The sequence below is a fragment of the Schistocerca nitens genome, chromosome 6 (assembly GCF_023898315.1).
Source record: "Schistocerca nitens isolate TAMUIC-IGC-003100 chromosome 6, iqSchNite1.1, whole genome shotgun sequence".
Lineage (NCBI taxonomy): Eukaryota > Metazoa > Arthropoda > Insecta > Orthoptera > Acrididae > Schistocerca > Schistocerca nitens.
Window position 1 is genome coordinate 643490927 of NC_064619.1, and position 26914 is coordinate 643517840.

Consider the following 26914-nt stretch of genomic DNA (forward strand, 5'->3'; position numbering starts at 1 on the left):
TCCTCTGCGTAGATTGCCATCGTTGTGTTGTGTGTGGTTGGGAGATAGTCTATGTAGAGGTTAAACAGTATGGCCGCTAGGATGCTTCCTTGAGGTACTCCGTCATGTATACCGTGTAGTGTTGATCGTTTTCCCTGCTGGCAGTTATTCGGCTTGGCACTGATTGATAGAGTTGCTGAGGGTGAGGCGATTGAAATGTGTGTGTGTGTGTGTGTGTGTGTGTGTGTGTGAAATCTTATGGGACTTAACTGCTAAGGTCATCAGTCCCTAAGCTTACACACTACTTACCCTAAATTATCCTAAGGACAAACACACACACCCATGCCCGAGGGAGGACTCGAACCTCCGCCGGGACAAGCCGCACAGTCCATGACTGCAGCGCCTCAGACCGCTCGGCTAAACCCGTGCGGCTGAGGCGATTGACATTTGTTCATGATTCTGAGGGAGATAACCAACATCTGATCATGATTTTAAGGCAGATTTAATCGCAATAAATTTCAGTTGCACAGTTACATCGCGTTTTCTTGGAATAGGTGATACAGACAATGGTCCACGTTTGTTCTACGCAAGCATTTCAGTATCTGCATCTAATGCATCTATGCATGTTTGTTTGCTTTATGCAGTATGTGGTTTGAGCATATTATTTCACCAAATGCTTGTCTTCCTGAAGCAGTTTGAACATAGAATTACGCTTCCTGTAATTTACATTTGCATGGCTGCACAGTAGGCAGTGAGGTTCTTCACACCTATATTACGAAAATTCGATGAAGACTTGATCAGACTGTGAACAACTTAAGCTGCCTCATTAGCCTCTTCAGTGAAGCCCATAGGTCTTTTTTTATTACCTTTTCAGGATCAAAGCATGATGCAACTGGAGGGAACATCTTTTGTCTTCGTTGTTGCAGGCATCGGCTGTTTGTTTTAAAGTGGGTCTTCCAAGACATCCGTGAAGTTCTGAACACTTTCTGGAGAGAAAACCATTTTCGCAAGAGGCGGTCAATAATGGAGCCGAGGGGACATGTACGAAAGAACAGACACCACATGCAGGGTGATCCACGAAGATTTGCAAATATTTTAATATGTCGTTCTACAAGTAAAAGTAAAGAAAAAAGTTCATATAAACATAGGTCCGCAAATGTTTATTTACGGAGTTACAACTAATAAAAGATTTTGCCTGAAATTTAGCAACTTCGTTAATATGAAGCAAATCGCAAAACTGTACCACGTTAGAGTAAAGCACGATTTCCATTTATTTTGTTGTTATTGGTCTCGTGAATCTAATAAAACATGTCCCAGACTTGTATCTGCAGTAGTTTTCCGGAAGGTATGAAAGGCTTTTTGAGAAAATGTCGCTATTTAGGCAATTTTGAAGCTATAGCTACGAAAATTGGTATTTGGTTTCTGTCAGAAATAACAAAATAAAAATTTTAGCATTTTTGGAAATTCTACTATTAAGAGGGTAAACTACTGGGTGAAATTTTTGTATAAACAAATCATTAATTAAGTATTACTGAAGCATTTTAAAGCTGCGACGATGAAAAATGGTATTTGACTTCTCGCTTAGAAGTAGAACATAACGTGTTTAATTGTTTTTGGAAATTCGATCCCTATGGGGTGGGAATATAGGATGAAAGTTTTTGTGGGAATATTTCATTACAAAACCATTTTTGCCAGTATAACTACGAAAATTTGTGTTTGGTTTTTCTCTTAGAAAAAAGAAAAATAAATTTTTCATTGTTTTTGGGAGTGAGATTTTCTAAGAAAATGTTTCGTTACATTAAAACATGTCAAAGCTAAGTCTATGAAAACTGGTATTCCACTTCTCGGTTAGAAAGATAGAAATGTATTTTAAGGGATGAAAGTATCGATGGAAATATCATCACACGAACTCAAAAGGCAGGATTAACGGAACTGTTCGACTCCAGCTATCAGAATCACTTTCTGGTTAGTACTCGTACATTCGGAAAAGACCTTGTTTCCAGAGCCTTATTTTGGGAGAAAGTGTTGCAATCTGTGAGCTACATAAAAATTCGATTAAAGAGAAACAGAAAAAACAGTCTAGACCATACAATTTACGCTAGCGAAGCAGAGGGTCCTAAGATAGTTACGTAATAGACTGTATCTAAAAATGAGATCTTCTGTTATTTTGGCGGCGGGTTGAATTGTTCCCCATCCGGGAGTTTAACTTTCTGTTGTAAAATAGTCTGTTGAGGTGAGAGATAATTGATAATTTGTGATTTCACCTTCCAAACGTTTGTAGTACAGTGGGATCTACGACTACACACCGGGCAGGTCAGACGTAATACCGGAATTTATTTGCAGATTGATGTTTGACACAGAAAATTGAATCTGGTGGGAGCAGCTATGCCGCCAGATTGCTCAGTCGTAGGAATCGTTGTTTCTGGTACTCCTTAGTTGGCATTCTTACTAGAAATAAATTGCCTGTGGTCAGATCTTCAGATATGGAGAAATCTTCAGACAATACCATTGACGACAGGACGAACTTCACAGTTTACATGGAGTAGAGTCTGTGACCACGAAAAGAGAGTGCCACTAGTTGTCTTCAAGAGGTCGAAGGTTTACATGCAAATCGTCTGTACCTAATTAACTGAAATAAATCCATTTGAAATTATGTGTAACTCTCCGAAACGCGTATTTGAAAGAATAATGTATTTTCAATTGAAGACATGTGCCGCGGAAAAACGGGCTAACCCTCAAATGTAAAAGATTGGAGATAAGTGTTGCCATCTGTTGCTTATATATAGGGGAGAGACCAATGTCAATTTTGGGATGAGACCAATGTCAATCTTCGTAGTTCCCGTACCCAGCAATAGATGGCAACACCTATCTCTAAGTTTTTACTTTTGAGGATTAGCACGTTATTCAGCGCATTTCTTCAACTGAACTTCACTGTGGTCAGCCACAGATGACTTTGCTTTTACTGACACTGCTTTCGATGTATTTTTCTGATTTTTCCATAAGTTAATATCTTGTCAACCAATTACGATTATTAAGGGGAGACGTAAGGCAATTTTTATACCTTTTCTCCGAATGCTATTTTACCCTTTGAATAGGTACACTTTTCAAAATAACTATAAGTGATAAAACATAGAAATTTTTACTACATATATATAACAAATATACCTCAATTTACATGTAAAATGAACGTAATACCTCTTATGGTTTTGAAGAAAAAAATATTATTCTTTCACTAGTAAAATTAAACTTTTTTGTACATTAGTTATTATAAAACATTTTCTGATTGTTTGGTGGTTCTCAATTTACTTGTAATAACTTATTACCATCTGCAGTACAAATTAACCAAATTTCATATTTCTAACCCCATTACCTTAACAAATAATGGTACCTGAATGTAAAAAAAAAATGTAGCTTTGAGAAAAATCCGCTTAAAGTTTAAGATTGCAATTCTAGTATAGTTATTGATGAAAATTACTTACCACTAATATTTTCCTGCGCCATACTGAGCATCATCTGATTCTTACTGATCTTTTTTTCTTCTCTTGATCCCTCTTCTTTTCTGCCTGGCTTCTTTTGTGCATTTTAAATTAGCAATATCTGCTTTGCGGATTCTCTCTCTATCTATTTTCACCAAGGATTTTGCAGTACTTGCACTAGATTTTATGCCTAATAATTCCAAAACATTCAGTTTTCTAATTACATCATCATTGAAGCATAAAATAGCATCATAAACACCAAATTTGAGGGTTGTAAGTTGAACATATCTAGTTTTCAGTAACCGGTTCCAAATGACAGAATTCACACATTCATTTAAATTTTGGGTTTTCCCACGAAGACTTGAAATAATATACAACGAGTAAAAGAATGTTGTGCATTATCTCTGCATGGCACAGAAAGGAAGGCGTGGTATTTAAATGCCAGATTGCACAGAGCGTCAGGAAAACCATCATATCTCACAAGAAAATTGTCGTATTTACATGAAACAAAAACTGTTTCACGCAGGAAAGACCAGGCATTTCAAATATGCTAAAATCTAAAAATCGAATTTTTGAAACCCACTTGCCTTCCGTCTCCCCTTAATAATAACTGTTGATCTAATTATTTCATGTTTAACATAGTATTGACAATGAAAAGTTTCATTTACAATACACCGTAGATAACCTCCTGCGTAACTTCCAACAATCATGTGACTAGAGGTACTAGTGTAGCAGAATTTCATTCAAACACAACGGATCAATACCAGTTATGGTTTAGTCTTTTTCCCCATCTTAGACGTTCTCTACTTTCAGAGCATTACATTAACGTTCCTCTATACCACAATAAAACTTGGATGAAGCACACTTTGGTGAAGTTTTACGAAAGTAATGTTATGTGTAGAAAATCAAAAAGAAGGTAAAGAAAAAGCGTGTTCTTAAAAGCGAAAAAGCGTGAATAGTGAGAGTGAAATAAGCTCTCTTTCGATTACGACCTCTGTTATTGTCCGATCCACGAACTATAGCGGATCGCGCAGCTCGAGACACGGCCGAGGATTGTATTGTTGCCGGTTCCAAGCGACAGTTACGGTTAGCGCATACAAGTGCTCAGGAGCTGAAGAAAGCGTGCATATTCCAAATAATGCCCCTCGCTTACTTGTGCAGAAATTGTCACTTTAAACATTCGTCAGCCGCGACAACTAGAAACAAATTGCTAAGATCACATTTAATGTTCGCACTCGTTACGACATTCACGGCAAAGCGCTGAGAGCACTACTGAACGGTCATTGGCTGTCGGAGAATGCGTGACGTAGATACGCAGAACAAGCCTCGCGACTCCAAAACCCTAAATCCTTAATACCTATAAAACTGAGCAACAAACATCAATACCGTGATGATTCTTTGTCAATAAAAATGAAACTGGTCTAGTCCAACAATCCCTTCAATTTCACTAATTTTAAGGAGGGGGAAGAACTAAAATCAATTGTTGTATGAGAACTGCTGCAGAAGAAGGTCATCCAGACAAGCAGGTGATCAAATATCTCCAACTTCGGAGAATTATTTTGCCATTAAGAGTGACTTCAACGTTGTGTCTCATTTCACGCACCGCACTAACAGCACAAAAATTTAGCCTTCATTCAGCCTTTGTAATTTCTTGTCAGATAAAAGAAATCGCTGTATTACACGTGTTATAGGTTCCACAGACAGATATTCATTGAGAGATATATTAAATTCCTCCTCTGCCGCATTTATCGGAAAACTTTCATTTATTTACTCCAAATTTACTGATTGGAAATTGTGTGTGTAGATATCACGAATCAGAAACATCCTTCCATATTTGCATTGTTATCAGTAAATATATAGTTGGATATAAAAAACGGACAGGTCAACTATTCTTCGAATCATTGCTGTCGTTAAAGTTCTGTCTGATCGACTTGAGAGAGCCCATCAAGAAACAATACCAGTTGATCTCCATTTGATTATTCTTATTCTGCCAAGACTCCACTACGGCAAAAAAAATTCACTGATTTAAAAGGAATTTCGTGGGAACAAAATCGATGCATTTCGCATATGGTTCAAAATGGTTCAAATGGCTCTGAGCATAATAGGACTTAACATCTGAGGTCATCAGTCCCCTAGAACTTAAAACTACTTAAACCTAACTAACCTAAGGACTTCACACACGTCCATGCCCGAGGCAGGATTCGAACCTGCGACCGTATCGGTCGCGTGGTTCCAGACTGAAGCGCCTAGAACTGCTCGACCACATCCGCCGGCCTTTCTTCACATATGGCGGAGAGAATAGGTGAAACTCTTAAAAGTAAAACAGAAGATATCTTGTAACACAGGCACGGTCTACAGAAAACAAAAGAATCTGTATGTGCATCGACACAGTAAAGCAATAATGTAGAACGTGGTTCTGGTATGATGCACCTATTGTACCCTTTAGCTGATCAGAGAAAAGGAGCGAAGAGAACTATGCGACTCCGATTTCACGACAAGAAGCTATGGATGCCAATACTGATAACAGGCCAAGAAGAAAGCACTACAAAAGTAGCGTAACCCTGCGCGTGCAGCTGTAATTAAAACAGATACGAGAGTCGATTGATGTTTCCTGTCGCTGTCTGAAGATAATCTGTTGTGTACAAGAGAGACTTAAGAGAGAAAATGTGTAAGCGATATCTCAGAGAGTGGTCATGACACGGTACGTATAAAGGAAGGGAAAACAAAACCGGAACAGGTAAATAACAATCGCTTTAGAAGGGATGTGGTGTAAAGGGATACAGACTCGTTGGCCGTTATCAAAGACTATAGTTCAGTGTCACCTCGGCGTCCAGAATAATGAAGGTGGACTTTTCTTACCCTTTTTACGTAGCACAAGTTTTTATTTGCAGTTGTTACAGGACATGCAAAGGCCAAATAGTAAACAGACAGTAATGTGGTAGTCAGAGTATAAACTGGGCCCGTTCATTTGTACTGTACGGTACAAAGGAATTAAAGGTTATTTTGGGCAAAACGATCACTGGTCCCCAAAATTTAGCTGTTATTGTTATTGTTGATGTTGTGGCCTTCAGTCCAAACATCGTTTTGATGCAGCTTTCCAAGCTACTCTCTCCTGTGCAAGCCTTTTCATCTCCGCATGACTACTGCAATCTGTATTCTTTTGAACCTGCTTACTGTATTCATCTTTTTGCCTTCCTCTATGATTTTACCCCCCCCCCCCCCACGCTTTCCTGCAATAGTAAATCCCTTCTTTTAGTCAAGCTATGCCACAAATTTCTGCTCTCCTCAATTCCATTCAGTACCTCATCACTGGTTACATGATGTCCCCAGCTAATCTTCAGCATTCTTCAATAGCACCACATTTCAAAAGCTTCTATTCCTTATAGGCTGAACAGTTTATAGTCTACGTGTCACTTCCACACAAGGCTACACTCCAGACAAATACCTTCAGAAAATACTTTCTAACACTCAAATCTATATTCGATGTTCACCTCTTGAGAAACGCTTTTCTTGCCATTGCCAGTCTACATTTTATACCCTCCGTATTTTGGCCATCATCGGATATTTTACTTCGCAAATAGCGAAACTCATCTACTATTTTTAGTGTCTCATTTCCTAATCTAGTTCCCTCAGCATCGCCTGATTAGATGTTATTACATTCCATTACCCTTTTTTTACTTTTGTTGTTATTCATCTTATATCGTTCTTTAAATGCCCAAAATTAGTTGTTGACCATGCTGATAATCATATTTGGTAATCAAATTTTATGTGAAGTTTGAACTAGAAGCTACATAACCAATTTTCACACGTACCTATATCAAGAATTCCTCAAAATAATAGCACATCTGCACAACTCAAAAAAATTATTTCGCCCAGTGCGTAGATAAAATATCAGTAGAAACACAACATTAAACACATGGTGCAATGTACATGGTTACAGTGCGTGTAAGCATTTTGTAACATGACGTCCACACATATGGAAAAGAATATCAGCATGTCGAAAATCAAAGGATGAAAGAGTTACTATTTGCATAAGCAATTGTATTGTAATGTTCAAAAGTCAGAGTAACTACAGACGTATTTAAAATTTCTCAAAATTTATAATCTGTTGAGTAATAAAGTTTCAAACCAGTAATTTCTTGTTTGTCTTCCACAGTAAATAAATTAAAAAGAAATTTCCGTTACATTTTTGTTAGACCACTGACTCCAGCAATGCGTTAAGACAAATGAATTTTTTGTGAACTGCGTTGAAGAAAACGACTTACAGCGATACGTGGGTCACTATTTGGAAAGTTCAGAATCTTTTACACGCTTTCGATAAAAAAAGTGTCTTAAATGCAGCTCTACCTTACTCGGTTAAATTCTAATGAAAACTCTATCAGTTTCGTATATATTCTTCAGAGTAGCTAACATATGTTGAGTGGATGCCGTGTCAGTTCATGTTCTGTTGATAGTGAAAAGTGACCTTAAAATCTATATATCCTAGCCAAATCGGTAATTCATACTCGTTGTTTCGTTCCATTAGTTCGTTCCCGACTATCGTCCACTATACTAAGTTCACTTTTAAAATCAGCCTGTTCCTTTGCCTGATTCACATCCAACGTATCTTCTAATCTGTTAGCGATGACATTTTGTGAGAGAGGCGCCCATGCGTATGATGCGTATACGGGTTCGTAAGTCTCGTCTATCTCCTTGCTGATTAAAGAGTACAATTACACGATTGTTCCAATTTTGCCGAGTTTTAGCTTTTTGCGAAGAGATTGTGTGAATAAACTTGCAAGATCCTTCTACATTAGTTTTGCCTGACGCTGTCATCACTGAAACACCATCACTGCTCACAGACAGGTTTCTACCACTGCATGTGTGGGGGGCCATCTGGCATTGGTCCAGTGCGATCTACAAACTTTGCCCTTGGAATCTAATCTGATCTACAGTAACAAAGACGGATGGTGTGATGTATGTATTGCACAAAGTTGACGACTTATTTTTTTCTCCATCATTCTTGTGACTGATTTGATGCGGCCCATCACAACTTGCTCTCCTATGTCAACTTATTTACCTCAAACATTTCTTATACTCAATAGTGATACGGGTATCCCACCAAGCCGCGGTATCGATATGGAATCTTAGATAGTGCTGTTTAGCAAGCAGGTACAGTTTAGCAAGTAGGTACAGTTCCCCTCGGCTCCTCAGAAACCACAAGCCAAGAGTGCAACGTGGTTGTAATCAACTAGTGTAGACGGAAAAATATTTACCGTATGGGCGTCCAACTTTACAAGAATGACGTCCAGACCGTACGCTGCAAGATTTGTGTTATTAATAGTGTTAGTGTCATGACTTGCCATTAGGCGCCGGTACTGGTACGGCGACACAAGGTTGAAACACAAGCATGAATGAGTGAGCATTACGGCTGCAGACAGCCGTGGGTCTGAACGAGGCGAGCAGAGCTTTACTCATTAAGCTGTTTTATGAAAACAGCAGCAATTGTGCTACTGCTCTTCATGAGAAGCGGCGTATTAAAGGGATATGGGTAGGTCCTCCTTCCGCACCGGGCTTGAAGAACGTGATTGGGAAGCTGGAATTAAATGGTGATTGGTGGATTGCTCCAGGGAGAGGCCAGCGGCCAATTGCGCCACAAATTGTTAAAGAAAGTCCCACTGCTATGGCTGAGAAAGCTGGACGCAATGTGCGATTTTCAAGCAGTGCATAAGCTGAATATACCATTGCCCACAGTTCGAAAAGTGCTGCGAACAATTGTGAAATGGTATCTCTAGAGCGGGATTAGGCTGACGTGTTTGCAGAAGATCAACACATTGAGCAACGTTTATAACGTGGAACGCAAACATGTTACGTAATTGACAAATGTTACCATCTCGTGCGGAAGTTAAAATGTGTTTCTTTAAATAGTTTTTCGTTATTTCTCTTCCCCATGTCCTTACAAATGTTTCCAGAATGTTTCGTTGTGATACTCTCACTCCTTCCTCAAGGCGACCCATTCAAGTAGCGAGAGTTTACTGACCACCACCATGTACAACATTAGAGATCTTCGTTTAAATACGCGCACGTACAACCACTCCCCTGTTATCACTTGGAGCTTTCAGACCATTTTTACAGTATTTGACTATTGTTCGTTGTATGGTTTTCCCTGTTTCGGTATTAACTCTTGTATGCTTGCAATGGATCTTGCTGAGTTTTGGACTCTGTGTCTAACCAGCCGTTCACTATGTGAACTTAGTCGTTACTGACCACTTGGAACGGCCATTTGTTCCGCGGAACATCGCGTCACTGAGTGACGAGTGATACCGAAGTTTTGCTAACCACGCCGAATACGGTAAAAATATGACGAGGCGCTACTGATACTAAAAATGTTCACAATTATTCGTTGGACAAATTCCAGTTTCTGTCTTCCCCTAGCCTTTTCCTCCCTAGTAGGTTTGAAATTATTCTCTGATATCGTAACAGATGCACTATGATCCTGTCCCTTGTCAATGTTTACATATATTCCTTTTCTCGGCTATTCTGTAGTGAACTTTGCCGGCCGCTGTGGCCGAGCGGTTCTAGGCGCTTCAGTCCGGAACCGCGCTGCTGCTACGGACGCAGGTTGGAATCCTGCCTTGGGCATGGATGTATGTGATGCCCTTAGGTTAGTTAGGTTTAAGTAGTTCTAAGTCTAGGGGACTGATGACCTCAGATGTTAAGTCCCATACTGCTTAGAGCCGTTTGAACCATTTTTTTTTTTTTTTTTTTGTAGTGAACTTTCTTATTTCTCATCATATTGCCACGTCGTAGCCACAGTCATCTCCAAATCTGAAAGCTAGGTCATTAGTGAAGTATAACACTTACTCGTAGACCTGAATGCACATTTATTACTAACACCAGCATACAGATGGAAGAGAACTCAACTCTTGGATGGAGCATGCTGCTGTTCTGTGTAAACATCGGAAATTCCATAATATGCAAACATTATAAACATAAGAAATTTTGAAAAACTCTCAGATTTGATAAATCCTAGGTAACAAATAATTATTGGTCGTGGTGTTTGGACTGGTGACGAACTACACGCCAGCAACCGACGTTAGCCACTACGGCACATTCCAGGCAGCACAGCTCACAGTGTCGCATCCTCTCCTCAACGAACAGTGATCTGCAGTTTGCAAAATTCTCACTGGAGCTGAACGCAGCACCCTGGAACTAGATCTTCTCAATAGCCATCTGTATGGCAGCGCTGGGAGATACCCCCATTGTGATCATGCTGTCGGATCCTCCTCACTATGACGACCATCGAAGCTCTGCGGTCCTCCTAGGTCTTCAGTTTCACTGAACTCCCCAAGAGCTTGATTCCACTTTGGTGGAATGGCGTTGCTACAGATGAAATGGCTACCAGATACTCAGCAGGGCGTAATCTGGCATAAGCTTCCATTGTGGTAGTCCTTACAGTGGCTCACATGGTGTCTAACAGATCGGTAAAGACGTGACTAGTGTCTGAATAGAGTCTTCATCAATTCCAGGTGACCAGATGTTGGAGGATTGTGGAAAAACTTCAGGATGGCTGGCTGCAGATGAGCTGGGATGAGAAGGAACCAAATCTGCCCCATGGGATCACAGTTCTTCGCATACAATGATCCGTTTGTTAACTACATCTACATCTACATTTATTCTCCTCAAGCCACCCAACGGTGTGTGGCGGAGGGCACTTTACGTGCCACTGTCATTACCTCCCTTTCCTCTTCCAGTCGAGTATGGTTCGCGGGAAGAACGACTGCCGGAAAGCCTTCGTGCGCGCTCGAATCTAATTTTACATTCGTGATCTCCTCGCGACGTATATATTCGATACCTCATCCAGAAACGCACCCTATCGAAACCTGGACAGCAAACTACACCGCGATGCAGAGCGCCTCTCTTTGCAGTTTGCCACTTGAGTTTGCTAAACATCTCTGTAACGCTATCGCGCTTAACAAATAACCCTGTGACGAAACGTGCCGCTCTTCTTTGGATCTTCTCTATCTCTTCTGTCAACCGACCTGGTAAATATCCCACACTGATGAGCAATACTCAAGTATAGGTCGAACGAGTCTTTTGTAATCCACCTCCTTTGTTAATGGACTACATTTTCTAAGGACTCCCCCAATGAATCTCAACCTGGCACCCACCTTACCAACAATTAACTCTGAGTGGTTGGCCCTCGACTGAGATTTCGTTCACACTACTGTTTTTTCCAAAGGATTCCTTGTGAGGCTGTCAGTGTCCTTGTGTTTTCGCCCTTTTTTTGAATATCACTGTGACGTCGTACTCCTGAAGCCTCATTGTCCACCTAGCCGGTCGACTCGACTTGAGACTAGTCAGTAGTATAGAGAACTGCGGTCTGTCACAATGGTGAATGGTTTGGGAACTAAATAAGGTAGGAACCGAAAGTACCCTCCGCCACACACCATTAGGTGGCTTGTAGAGTATGATGTAGATGTGGATGGCCCAAAAACTGCGTGGCACTCTTTCTCAGCTGTAGGGTGGAGAGTACTCTGGAAGCATAAGCTATCATCTTTTCAGCAGTTCCCCGAATTTATACTAGAACTGAATTTATCCCAAAACAACTGGCATCAGTCCGAAATTCTGTCTCAGCAAAATCGTGACTATGACTGACGAAAATGTTAGAACCTCCTTTAAGGACAAGCATAGATCTTCCTTGCAACATGTCTCATTTTCGGTCGACATAAAAGTTTTCTGGGTATGGTACTGCGTCATAATGTAAAAACATCTGCTGCTGGAGAGAAACCAACGTTTCGGCCACGGTTGCAGCGGCCTTCTTAGACCCAGACTGACTCTGGCCGCGGAAACCTACGCAGTTATATGTCTCATTTGTAAGTAGGCTGTTTAGGTTTTTTTATTGGTAACGCCACCTCTGTATGAAAATCACTGGCTGTGCTGTGTGCAGTCTGTGGCTGCTTTGCATTGTTGTAATACTCGCCATTGTAGTGTTAGGCAGCTGGCTGTGAACAGCGCATAGCGTTGCGCAGTTGGAGGTGAGCCGCCAGCAGTGGTGGATGTGGGGAGAGAGATGGCGGAGTTTTGAAATTTGTCATGAACTGCTATATTTATATATGATTATATCAAGGTAAATACATTGTTTGTTCTCTATTAATATCTTTCATTTGCTAACTATCCCTATCAGTAGTTAGTGCCTTCCGTAGTTTGAATCTATTATTTAGCTGGCAGTAGTGGCGCTCGCTGTATTGCAGTAGCTTGAGCAGCGAAGATTTTTGTGAGGTAAGTGATTTGTGAAAGGTATAGTTTAATGTTAGTCAGGGCCATTCTTTTGTAGGGAATCTTGAAAGTCAGATTGCGTTGCGCTAAAAATATTGTGCGTCAGGTTAAGCACAGTCTAGTAAAATTTTTAAAAGGGGACGTTTCATATGTCGACCCTTAGCCGAGGATACCTCAGTGGAATCTTCTGATTTTTTTTCTTGTAGTTTGTGTAATCAGTGTAGCTTTTGTTTATTGGCAGCGCGTAATTATAGAGAGAATTTCCATTGTAGTTGTAGTTTTTCATTGTTGTACAGTAAAACAGTTGTGGCATACATGTAAATTTGCACCAAGTATTTCGCAGCTGCAATTAACTAGATATTATTTTCAGTGTTATGTTAATGTGTTCTCTTATTTTTTGCTCTTCAAATTGTGTTTTTCTGTGTTGTCGTGTGAAATACTGTGACAATAATGGCGTGTGAAAAACGTAATACTAGGCTCCAAAGTAAACTGCGAAATGACAGTGAAAACGAAAGCAGTGTGTTAGCACCGCAGAGTAATGAATTAACTAATGTTCAAAGTAATAATTTGGTAATTGTGCATAGGGAAATGGAGCGGGCGGCAAACAATGGCGTAGACAGTGAAACAATTAGTGAGCAGGGAAGCATTATCGATCGGTCGGTCGGCAACAGCTCGCCTCAGGAATCCGAAATGACAGGACACAATTTCGCAAATACTGTAGATTCAGGTTTTGGGTCATCACCGTTTTCTCAAATAACTCAAAACACATTTTCTGCTTGTCAAAATGTGAATGTTGCCGGTGCAAATGCACTGCCGAAAAGCGTAGAGAAACAGATTCCAGACACTAATACATTATTATTGCAATTAATGCAACAAATGGAACAAAATCAGAAACAAATGGAACAAAAGCTTCAAAAGTTAGACATAATGGAATAAAATCTTCAAAAGTTAGACACAGTGGAACAAAATCTTAAAAAGTTAGACACCACACTTGAACAAACACGTGAGGATTTAACTAATGAGTTACATCACATTGAATCGAAATGTCAAAAAGTCTGTAACGACGTAAAAACACAAATTTGTGAGCATTTCCAACCTATTTTTTCGCGTCATGAAAATGCACTACAGAATCACGAAGCAGCCATAAAAGAACTGCAAACTACTGTTCATGAAAATCATGAGACCTTACAAGCTAAATTTGACTCAGTTGCATCTACCGATTCGGTTACGCAACTTGCAAAAACTCAGGAAAACTTGAAGGACACAGTAGATTCGATTTCAACACAAATGGACAATCTGAAACTTGGTTCAGAAAAACACACTGAGGAAATGTGTTCACTATCGGAGAAAGTAGCCGAACTTTCGGATCAGTTCACTAACTTATCTACGAAGGTAGATGATAATCTGAACGACACAAAACCGGTAGTCTTTAATGACACAGAAGAGAGCGAACAAATTAGGAAACTGAAACAAAATCTGAATCAAATTAATACGCAACACCAAAGAGAAATCCGCGAAGTACAAGATCAGCTGACACAGGTAATACAAGAATTACGTATTTCAGAGGACACTCGCGCCCCAATACGGGAAGAGGGACATAGAAATACGGATCAACCACAAAATAATAACACAGGACACTTCGGAAATTATAAAAGAAATTGGCAAGGTGCACCGAATTTTGAGATAGAACCGCCGACACGACGTAACAATGACCGATATGCTACTCGCCGACACGATGATTTTGACTATAAGCTGTTTATTACTACACGTAAATTCAAAACGTTTAAGAATTCTGCCAACGACATTCATCCACAAGCGTGGCTCCATCAATTCTCTCATTGTTTTCCTCCCAACTGGTCATTGGAGCACAGGTTAGAATTTATGTGTGGCTACTTAGAGAATGAACCAGCTGTAAGAATGCGATCGGTCATTCACGATTGCCACAGTGAAGGAGAATTTTACCATGCCTTCCTCTCAGCATATTGGTCTCAAGCTACACAAGACCGAGTAAAACATAGCATCATAATGATGAAACATTTCGAACAATCTGAATTTTCTAGTCTTGTAAAATATTTTGAAGACATGTTACACAAGAATCAGTATCTTTCAAACCCATACAGCCCCTCAGAACTCATCCGCATTTGCTTAATCAAACTGCCTGAACATTTACGACATATTATTTTGGCAGGACGTTGCAAAGACGACATTGAAGCATTTCAAGGACTCTTACAAGAACTGGAAATTGACACTGACAATCGCGGAACGCACGAGCACAACAATTACAGATCACATCCGTCGCAATTCCGCGATGAAAGAAATAATAACTGGACGCGACAAGGCTATTCTCACAACACAAATCGTGACCGAAACAGACACCATCCATATGACAACCGTTGGCAGAGTAGTAATAATTACAGGGAAAGATCACCTCTCCGCGGTAATGACTATCACAGAGACAATCAGAGGAACAGACAATATGGAAACCAAAACAGTTATTATTATGGGAGACAGAATAACTTTAGACGCAACGGTCCACCGTGCAGTGATGATTCAGGGAGAAATTCTCCACCACTTAACCGAGAAGAAAGAAACTACAGGAACCACCGACATGACGACAGACGATATGATCGTAACGACAGACCTGAATTGCATCAGAACTGGCGGGATTCAAACAGAGCTGGGCCCTCTCGGCAAGGCGAATTTGTAGAAGTTAGGTCTCCTAATCCCAGTAACGACGCGCGCCAACAAAGAAACAGACAATGACTCGCACAGCAGGCAGCCGCGTGCGCCAGCTGGCTCAGGGAAAAATAACATAGACGCTAACCTTGAGAAAAATTCCAGTATTCTTTACCGACGTATACCACTTGATAATTGCGTTAAAGTTGAAACTCTGCGTACTAGGAAGAGCAAAGGATTGCACCACACTTCACATGTAAAACCGTTTATTGAAAGATAATCTGTTTTTTTTAATGCAACATTTTGGTTTACTTGCAAATACATTATGGATTCAAGGTGCTTTCTGAGAGATACCAGGTGACACAGTGGTTAGTTTATTTGACAGCTACACGACTATATCACGACGCTACTAATGTGTGACACAATTCACCTTGTTGCTTTTGCGGTGTATCTGTTTTACATCTGCACAGTTTTTCTGAATTCTTCTGGAAAGTAAAACATGTTTTAGTAGTAACTTTTGTGGTATAGCAACAATGAGGCAGCCTTTTCCGTAGCACAACAATACGTTACAGTACAGTACTTTCTTCATCACAACAATAAGCGTAATAACTACGATATCTATACGCAAAACATTTCACTTTTGTTTATCATGAGGTAAGTACATTGACTTCTGCATAACTTAGCTTTCGGAGGACGATAACTACGACACTTACACAGAGATTATCTTACAACAAGACGCACAGTTTAGCGCTACAGTACACGTATTTGAGTGATTAATTTTGTACTTAAAACGTTTATTTTTTAAAGATTTTTGAATTATAAAGAAAGTTTTCCGTGATACATTTCATTCCATTGCTGTAATCTGTAACACCTGAGGGTATAATTACATTAATCCTCAGGGGGGTACACGCTTACTTTGTGTACCATGTGTGTGGCAACCACAAGGAACCCTAGCTAATATGGTATTTGCTTATACAACTTTACACATCGGTACCATATTTCTCTAACACACAAATTACACAGCTATCTGATCATTTAACTGAGAGAGACAAACGTTTTTACTATGGCAGTGACAGATGTTTACGTAATTACACCGTTGGATAACTTCACGCTTATGAAATTGCATTTTGTCAGTACTTTGTGAACTGTTCATATTTTTTCAGAACCATTGTGATACTATGAGAGCTTTGAATGATATATTTGGTAAGGGAGCATGATTTTAAAGTACGTTTGAGGTAGATGACAATTTTGACATGAGCAGAGAATTTTTTTTAAGTTTTGAAATTATTGCAGAAAGCTACGACGTTTTTGAGATTTGACTGAGGTGTTATGATGTTATTTTTATGACGACGATGTGTATTATGCTGTTGAGGTATGTTTATGATCAATAAGCTGATGCTATATAAGGAATGTGATTACGTGTTTATATGTATATGAATAATGGATAGAAGTTAGGGACTCTTGACTTGTGAAAAAGGATGTTGGAAACCAAGAATCGTACTTTAAGAGTTATGAAATGTGTGTAAATGCGTGAATGTATCACAATGACGGCGAAAATTTCTTGGACACTGTTATGTTCATAGGATTTTGTTTCTACACATTTGCAACGTAAATTCTCGACCTGTGAAATTTTTATATGAGACTGTCACTGTAGCGGAAACTGCTGTCGTAAATATTTCCGTAAGAAAGTTAAGTGACCACCTGCACGTGCGTCGTGGGCACACAGCTGTGTCAGACACCTGGAGAACAAGCCATTAGGGTGTGCCTTTCCGGAAGCACAGGTAGAGAAAAAAAAAAAAAAGGGAGGCCATTATCCTCGCTATTGACATTCGTTTGTAGAAAGCATCGTAAATACGACACGCCAATAATAACTTGGAAACATTCTTACATCTGCACACCTGAATAGGACAAGTGTCTATCTACGAGAATTGAGAGAAATGCCATATGGCTTGCTTTATGTATTTATTTACTCATTTTGTTTAATATCTAGTTTCTAGCTGCACTGCAGCACTGGTTAAAATAAAATTTTATAGATGTACTAATATAAATATTTTCTGTCTCCAGATCCAGTAAATAATAGTTTTGTGATATATTTCCAAAAAATGAGGGAGCATAAAAAGACATTTCCCTTCACAGGAATTGCATAAACAATTTCTTTACGATTTGGTAACTTATCTGCTAGTGTAAGTTCTCGTGATGCATCACTCTAGTGTTAAGATGTGACGTAAGTTTTAAACATGGCCATTTTTACTGTAATATTTTTCTGCTTGAGCGTTGTCATGTTTAGATATAATTTATTGCTTTTGCTTCTGCTGTTTGCCAGGCATAATGTTACTGAATTTGACTTTGTATTACGCTGTTAAGCCAGTTTTACTACTGATTTATTTTTCTTGTTTGCTGCGCATTGCCTCATATTAGTTGTAATGTTGAATTGCTTGGTAATTTAGATTTACTGTAGCTTGCTTTGCCAGCTTGAAATTTTTGTCATTGATGTTTGTGTTACTTGATTTGTTCTGCTGCATTGCCTCGTCCCTTAGTTTAGCATCTGAGCTCAGTAGATTTAAGTTAGCTTAAGAGGGGGGTAGACTATATAAGAGAAAAAGTTGTGATGAATTGGAAGAAATACATTGAAAATCTATAAGAAAATGGTTTGGCCAAAACAGTATTTTGAAAGAGGATATGAACCAAAAAAAGTAGGGTTTAGGGACAACAGGTTTAGGTAGGATTTTCTTGGAAATAAATGATGAAGTAAGATAATGGAAAATAAATAATGAGGTAAGAAATATGTGAACATATATATACAGAAAGCATGCTTGAATAGGATTTTTTTGGTGGAAACAAATGTGGAAATAAGACGAAAGATATATGGAATGACCGAGCGAGGCGGCGCAGTGGTTAGCACAGTGGACTCGCATTCGGGAGGACGACGGTTCAATCCCGTCTCCGGCCATCCTGATTTAGGTTTTCCGTGATTTCCCTAAATCGTTTCAGGCAAATGCCGGGATGGTTCCTTTGAAAGGGCACGGCCGATTTCCTTCCCAATCTTTCCCTAACCCGAGCTTGCTCTCCGTCTCTAATGACCTCGTTGTCGACGGGACGTTAAACACTAACCACCACCAACCACCACCACCATCTATGGAATGAAGTCTTGGGTTGGACTGCAGTACCAAAAGTTACACTGAAAACGAACCCTGTCCTTTCCATTGTGTTATCCCACTATGTGTTTGTGTACCCTTGTGTATTTGTTTTCTTCCTGTCTCTGTGTAGTTTCATAGAATTTTTCTTCTTCTAATACTAAGCTACATTCACTATGATGAGGAATACTGTTATCCTCAAATATAATTGGCATTAATAATATGTTATTTAACTTGTAAATATGCTTAGACTTTATTTATTCTATTTTGTTTTAATGCTCATGTGTGAAGTGGATGTTTCAAAATTTATTCTGATCTTTTATGTATCTACTTATGTCATAATTCCTGTATCACTGTTGTATATGTTATTTGTATTCTTTTGTAAAGCCTGTACTACAAATGTTATCTGTATTGTTATGTTCTTTAATGATGTATTTTGTACCTTTGTAATTGTATTCTTATGTTATAAAATTGTAATTGACACCAGTTCATCAAATTAAGTAACTTGTAAGTTACATTTCACTGCACACGTTTCTGTTGGTCATAGTATTTGGACAATATGTGAGAAGTAGGGACTGTTAGTGTTTGCACGTGTGTTAATAATTCAGCAAGGGACTGGATAACAGCATTGTTGGTTCTAAGGACAATTCAAAAAACTTTGTGAGTGCACAAGTGGTGGTTTATGGACTTGCTATATTGTCCGGAAGACTCTTCAATGGTGATTGTGCACCTGCACAGTCACAACAGATGGCTGCTGGCCATTTCTACAAGGACTACAGTGGGTCTACACCTTTGCTGACTCACCAGTACCATTATTTCTACAAGGACTGCAGTGGGTCTGCACCTCTGGTGGCCCACCAATACCGTAATCTCTACCAGGACTATAGTGGGTCTGCTCTGTGATGACCTACCTACCAATACTCTTCAAAATTTCGACTGACTCTGCTGTGGGTTTGCTCTGTTGTGGCCCATTACCTGTCTGCATGTCGAGTCAGCACTGTCTTTCCGTTGGAAGGACAACACTACTTCTTCAAGACTGCATGGAAATCCACTACGTCTGTGTGCATTGTCTTTTACTGCTCAGACTTTGAGAAAAACACGGCAATTTTAATGTGATGAATGATCAGGACTGTCTTTATGGACTGTGAGAAAATTTTAGCTTTTGACCAACATTGTATCAATAAGTGTGTGCATTTGATTTCTTTGTTATTGTAATTCTGAAAAATTTTTTCAATCTGTATTGGCCACTGCCCAAACCAATTTGTAAAATTTTTTGTGGGGAGCATGGGGGCTATGTAAGTAGGCTGTTTAGGTTTTTTTATTGGTAACGCCACCTCTGTATGAAAATCACTGGCTGTGCTGTGTGCAGTCTGTGGCTGCTTTGCATTGTTGTAATACTCGCCATTGTAGTGTTAGGCAGCTGGCTGTGAACAGCGCATAGCGTTGCGCAGTTGGAGGTGAGCCGCCAGCAGTGGTGGATGTGGGGAGAGAGATGGCGGAGTTTTGAAATTTGTCATGAACTGCTATATTTATATATGATTATATCAAGGTAAATACATTGTTTGTTCTCTATTAATATCTTTCATTTGCTAACTATCCCTATCAGTAGTTAGTGCCTTCCGTAGTTTGAATCTATTATTTAGCTGGCAGTAGTGGCGCTCGCTGAATTGCAGTAGCTTGAGCAGCGAAGATTTTTGTGAGGTAAGTGATTTGTGAAAGGTATAGTTTAATGTTAGTCAGGGCCATTCTTTTGTAGGGAATCTTGAAAGTCAGATTGCGTTGCGCTAAAAATATTGTGCGTCAGGTTAAGCACAGTCTAGTAAAATTGATAAAAGGGGACGTTTCACATTTTATTTGCAAAGGTCATGCCTTGGTACAGAACTCATTTATCAATCCCCAGTGGTAAGAGCATATTCTGAAAAACCTTCTCACGTCACGAATGTGCCGAGGAGTCAGAAAACTTGTGACTGCTCTTATTTTATATGGATAGGGATTGTCTCCATCATCATTAACTCTATGCCTCAAAATTTTATTTTTTGGGCTACGAAGAGGCAGTTTCTTGGATTCTAGCGGAGGCTTGCTTTTGTACACGCTTCAGCACGTTCGCCATGTGGTCAGATGATCTTTAAATGTCTTGGAAAATGATATTGTCATCCAGATGTCAAAGAGACGTCGTCCATTTAAGACGTTCGAATGTGGCTACAGAGGTTCATAGTCCAAACATAATAACTTTGAATTAATAAAGGCCGTCAGGAGTTATGAAGAGTCTTTTGCCAGTCAGCCTCGTCAACCTTGATCTGCCGCTAGTCCGTTTGCGTATCCATTGTTGAGAAATACTGTACTCATTTCACGCAGGCTGAGACGTCGTCAGTGTGTGGTAATGAGTATATATCTTTTTTCCTGTGTCTGTTTAGTCACCGGTAGCCGATGCATAAAAGCCATGTGCCGTCGTTCTGTTTACAAAGACTGTAGGAGGGTTCAACGACGTCATCCTACAGCATCACCTCCAATTCCTCCTGAATAATGCGTCATTCAGCCTGTGACACCCTGTACGAGCACTGGCTAATTGATGGATGATTGTCAGTGTTGAATGGTATTTAATTATTGGCTGCTTGGTCTATCTTTTCTCCATCCTGGCATTGAAAGCATACGAAAAATGGCGCAGAACGGCAAACACTCGCCGCTGTGGTTCCTCACCCTGGCCATATCCTACTGATAGTTCGATAGTAGCTACCTCCTCAGCGTTCCTGTAGTGTCAGCGGAGTGCAGTTCTTCATCTATGGCACTGCCTTCCCATCCTGGACTGGTTCAACTATTCATAAGCGCGTATCTTTACGGATGAACTGTGACTACTCGTGTCACTTATCGGCAGTAAGAAGTTCTATCCCAGAATAACATTCTGACTACAATCTGTTAAAGTAACATACTCGAATGATTGCGTTACATCACTGATTGTTATTCTTGCAATACAACTTCTGATTGGCTGGACGTATTTTTGGTCAATCACCATAACCGGATTCGTTTCACGGAACATAGTCTTTCTTTAACTGGCGAAGATAAGCATTTGAAATTACAGAAAAGGAAGCGTCTGAGTGGACTAATGCCCGGAGAGATTGGCCGTCGATGGTGGCGTTGATGAGATTTCCTGACATCTTGGTAACTGTCGTCCATGGAGGAATTTCATCTGTGGTGGCCTCAGCTCGATAGACGGTCGCCTCGCTTAGTTGTCTTCAATTCAGCGGCTAAGTGAGCAGGTGGTACCTCTATACGGCGGCTGAAAACGCCTACGACGTGTTGGGGAGCCACTTAACCCAGCGTAAGGCGATGGGCTTCTTTCCACAGATCGTCTGCAGTCGCTAATTGTTGTGACAGTTGCATCGGGCGGGCTAGCAGTCCAACATTCGTCTTCTTTCTCTGCAGTAATGTATCCGTGACCTCCACAACGGAAACTTAGTGATGTGTAGTCCTCTATCCTGCAAATATCTGTTCTCCTGTGCGGCGCTATACTTGGCGGAGAAGTTAGTTGTACTTAGGTTGGTCGGATACTGGGTTGCCTCTTGACGGCTGCTTCGTAAATCAGAGTTGGCCGAGTACATTCTTCCTGGTGCTTTCGACTGGTGGCAGATATTGGTGTTAAATATCGACTCTTGAACATTCTCTGTTATCTCCTGACATATGGGGTCGGCATTCATAGATGCTATTTCTTCCTTAGTCGATCCAACAGTTCGGCGTGCCATAAACTTCTGTGGTTTTTCTCTTACTGCCTGGCATATGAGAGGGGTGAGGTCGTGGCGGTCTTGCGCAACTACCTTAGAGACCACATTCAGGAGTCGGTCATACTTTTTCAGTCTGACTTTACTTTTTTTATTTTTTGGCATTTCTTGGATGGACTGGCACCGCCTGATTTCTTCGGTTGTTGTGGCAGCCTTTACCAGAAGATATTGTTACATGTCGTCTACGTCTCCTTTCATCAAAGCGAAATTTTATCGTTTCAGTCATATTCTACATCTTCATTCACATCTACATCTACCCTTACATGTATACTCCGAAAGTCACGTTTCGGTGCATGGTGGAGGGCAGTTTGTGTACCATTGCCACTTCCTCCTTTTCCTCTTTCAGTCGCGAACGGTTCACGAGGTGAACGACTGGCTGGTGAACCTCCGTGTGGGCTCCAAGTTGTTTATCTTTACCTTCACCGTCATTTCGCCAGATATAAGTAGAATGTAGGATGAAGCAACATATTGGTTAACTCTGCTATAACCGTACGCTCTTGAAACTTCAAGAGTAAATCACACCGTTATGCAGAATTCCTCTCTTGCAGCATCCACCACTGCAGTTGCCTGAGCATCTCGTTCTTGCTAAATGAAACTGTAACGAAATGTACTGCTCTTCTTTGAATCTTCTCTGTTTCCTATATCAGTCCCGTCTGGTACGGATCCCATACTTACCAGCAACTATCAAGTACTGGTCGAGTTAGGGAATTGTAAGCTATCTCCTTTGTGGTGGACTACATTTCCTAAGTTTTCTTTCAAGGAATCTCAGTCTGGAGTCTGCCTCACCTGCGATTGGTTCAATGTGGTCGTTTCACTTTAAACTGCTCCGTACGCGTACTTCTATATATTATCTGGCAGTAACTGATTATAGCGATAGTTCTGTAATCGTGCAGTTGTACAGTAATGGGTCCGACTGCCTATTTATGCGCAATACATAAAGTTTATGGGACAAAAGTTGCATGGGACAACGGGGCATAATATGACGTTGGTTTCTTTTTGTTAGGTGGAGCCGTTTCAGAGATATGAAGGTCAACTTAGTTTTTTCAAATTGGATGCTATAGTTTGGTACTTATTTTCTGATAGCGGCTATCGAGACGAATCCAATGATGTACAACCGTAAGGTCTTTGAAAGTCAACGTAGGTCAAAAAGGTGGTATGAGCGTCCATTCACAGAAGGTGTTCGAAGTGATGACCATTGGTATCAATGTAGTGCTGCAATCTTCTTATCATCGATTGAGTAGTATTCCTTATCAAAGCGGCACTTGTCGAAGCACATGCTCTGACAATTCTCTCTCGCTTACCTTCAGGTGTACTTGGAACGACTTTATAAACAATGTCTTTTACGAATCCCCACAAGAAAAAGTCCAGAGGCGTCAATCCTAGCAAACGAGCCGGCCACGACAAATCTGCTTCGCGTCCAATCCAACGACTTGGGAATTGTCTCTGTAACTCATTTCTAGCCATCAGCGAAAAATGTGCTGGACACCCATCATGTTGATACCACATGCTGTTCCTTGTTCCTAAAGGTATTTCTTCCAGTAACAGACCTAATGTTTCTTGCAGGAATGTGGTGTAGTTTCTACCATTAACATTTCGCCGTTCTTCGAACTTTTTCGATGTCATCCGTCAGTCCCACATGATGCGGATCCCACAGTTCATGGCAATACTCTGGAATAGGACGGGCAAGCGTGGTGTAAGCAGTCTCTTTAGTAGACCTGTTGCACCTTCTAAGTGTTCTGACAATGAATCGCAGTCTTTGGTTTGCTCTACCCACAACATTATCTATGTGATGGGTTCAACTTAGGTTATTTGTAATTGTAATTCCTAAGTATTTAGTTGAATTTACAGCCTTAAGATTTGTGTTACTTATTGCGTAATCGAAATTTAGCGGATTTCTTTTAGGACTCATGTGAATAACTTCGCACTTTTCTTTATTCAGGGTCAATTGCCACTATTCGCACCATACAGATATCTTTTCTAAATCATTTTGCAATTCGTTTTGGTCATCTGATGACTTTACAAGACGGTTAATCACAGCATCATCTGCAAACAATCTAACAGGGCTACTCAATCTATGATAAGAAGATTGCAGTACTGCATTGATACCAATGGTCATCACTTCGAACATCTTTTGTAAATGGACGTTCATGCCACCTTTTCGACCGTCGTTGACCTTCAAAGACCTTACTGTTACGCATCATTGGATTCGTCTCGATAGCCGCTATCAGAAAATAAGTACCAAACTATAGCATCCCATTGAAAAAAAAAGTTGACCTTCATATCTCTCACGCGACTCCACCTAGCAACAAAAAACCAACGTCACATTATGGTCTCCGTTGTCCCATGCAGCTTTCGTCCTACAAACTTTTCAGCTACTATCATATTTTCGGAGTTATTCTAGGTGGCAATAGTTAGTGACTCGCACTGTAGATGGTCAATTTCCAGTCACTGGAACAACGGACGATCGTCTGCGCGTCTTCCCGTACTCTGGTACAATTTTCTAGCGTTACGTCTTCTCTGTATACAACAGCTTCAGCTTCGAAAAGTCTCATGGAACTTTCGACATTATCATCTAGGTGATTTATATGTGATATAAAAAGTAATGGTCCTATAACACTCACATGGGGCACTCTAGAAGTTGTTTTTACGCCAGAAGATTTCTCTCCATTAAGACTGGTATGCCGTGTACTGTTTACTAGAAATTCTTGAATTCTGTCTTTTTGAAAACGGGAACGACCTACGTTTTTTTGTCAAATTCACAATGTGGAGTAGCTGCAAAACATTTTACATGTAAGACTTTGTCGCTAGAACAACTTTTTCACTTGTTCTTCCATTAAATGGACTTACTGCTGATATCACCGAATGTTTTCTTCAATTCGGCCTGGAATTTTTCCCAGCTACTGAGTTTCTGTTCGTTGTTCTCGAACCACTGCTGGGCTGTCCCGTCCTGGTAAAAGTACAGATTTGCCAAACACATCGTATCATCCCACATGTTGATTTTGGCAACTCGGTCGAATCCTTTCAGCCATTTCGTCGGATCCCGGCTGCCAAGGTTGTTTCGCGTACGCTACAGAAGTTTCGCTGGAAAGCCCTTACACATTCTCCATACCTTTCCGGTCTCTCGTCATGCGATTTCCGTATTTTTGGAGCCACCAAGAAAGACATTCGTGGCCGTCGGTTTGTTTCGGACGAAGAGGTACATACCTGGGTACAGTCATGGTTCCGTAGCCAATAGCAAACGTTTTTCCATGAAGACCGTGATCCTCTTCTCTCACAATGGGATAAATGTATTAACAGTAATGGCGATTACTGTTATTTCAAATGTTATTTCAAATATAACAAACCATTTACTCATTCTTTCCAACCGTCCCGTTTTCATTTGATTGCCCTTTATACATTCTTTAAAATATCTTGCTCAAATTGAGGCCTTTATTTCATACTTGTAGCCTTGCTTTAATGACAAATGCCTTCTTTGCATGTACTACTCATTCACTTATGTCCTCCTTGCCTCGTCCGACCTGTACTATTTCCTGAAAAGGTAGCAGAATACCTTCACTTTATTTCTCTCGTAGTTTCCAATTTTTATGTTAAGTTTATCATTTATCTAATTTCTGCTAGTCCTAATTACATTAATCTTCGTTTGTTTTGCTTGCAACCCATATTACATACACCTTTCATTCAACTTCTGTGATCATTTCATTCAACAGGTCCTGTGATCCTTTCTCAATTTCACTAAGGAAATCGATAACACAGTGAATCTCATCATTGATCCTTTTATCCCTGGATTTTAATCCCACCTCCGAAATTTTCTTTTATTTGCCTGTGGTCATTTTTAATCAGTGTATTTCTCTCTTGATTTCCTCCTCAAACTACGTATCGTTCTCTCTTGCTTCTTGTGTATATTGTGTGATACTAGTCTTACCTTTTAGCTTATACTTTTTATGGTATAATTTTAAACATCATTCACCATTTTGCCCTATTTCTAGATTGACAAATCCTACGGAACTCTCTGACTTCCCTTAAGTCTTGCTTGCATTATCACTTAGAACGTCGAGCTCCTTTTACCTTTCCTATAGTCATAAAGATTGTCATATAACAGACCCTCGATTTTCTTTTCCATTCTTCTATACATAATTCTTGCACGGGCCGTTAAGTTGAATGTATGATAGTTCTCATAGTTATATGAGTTTGCTAGTTCGACACTGGGTGAGTGATATTCTTCGGAAAGCTCTATGGCATTTCTCCGCTCTCATATTACGCACACTTATTTGAATATTCGTTTGGTTGCGCTTTCGAAATTGTGACGGAATCATTTCTGCTTTGTTTTGTCGAAATTCTTCCAAATCTCTGTCGTACTGTGACTGTAGTATCTGATGCTCTATGTCATTCACATTGGAAACCATTTCTTTTTTTTATCACGTTAGCAGACAGTTTCTCTTTCTTATACAGACCATGAATGAACCCTTTCTACGTGTCCGCTCTCTCTTCTACCTTAAGCGGCGAAATTCATTTTCCACTGTTAATTCTGATACCTTTGCTTTTTGCTTGTTTTGGCTTTTCTGTAAACACAATATATCCTTCCGAAGATCATATCTTTTTCGATTTCTTCAGGTTTTTC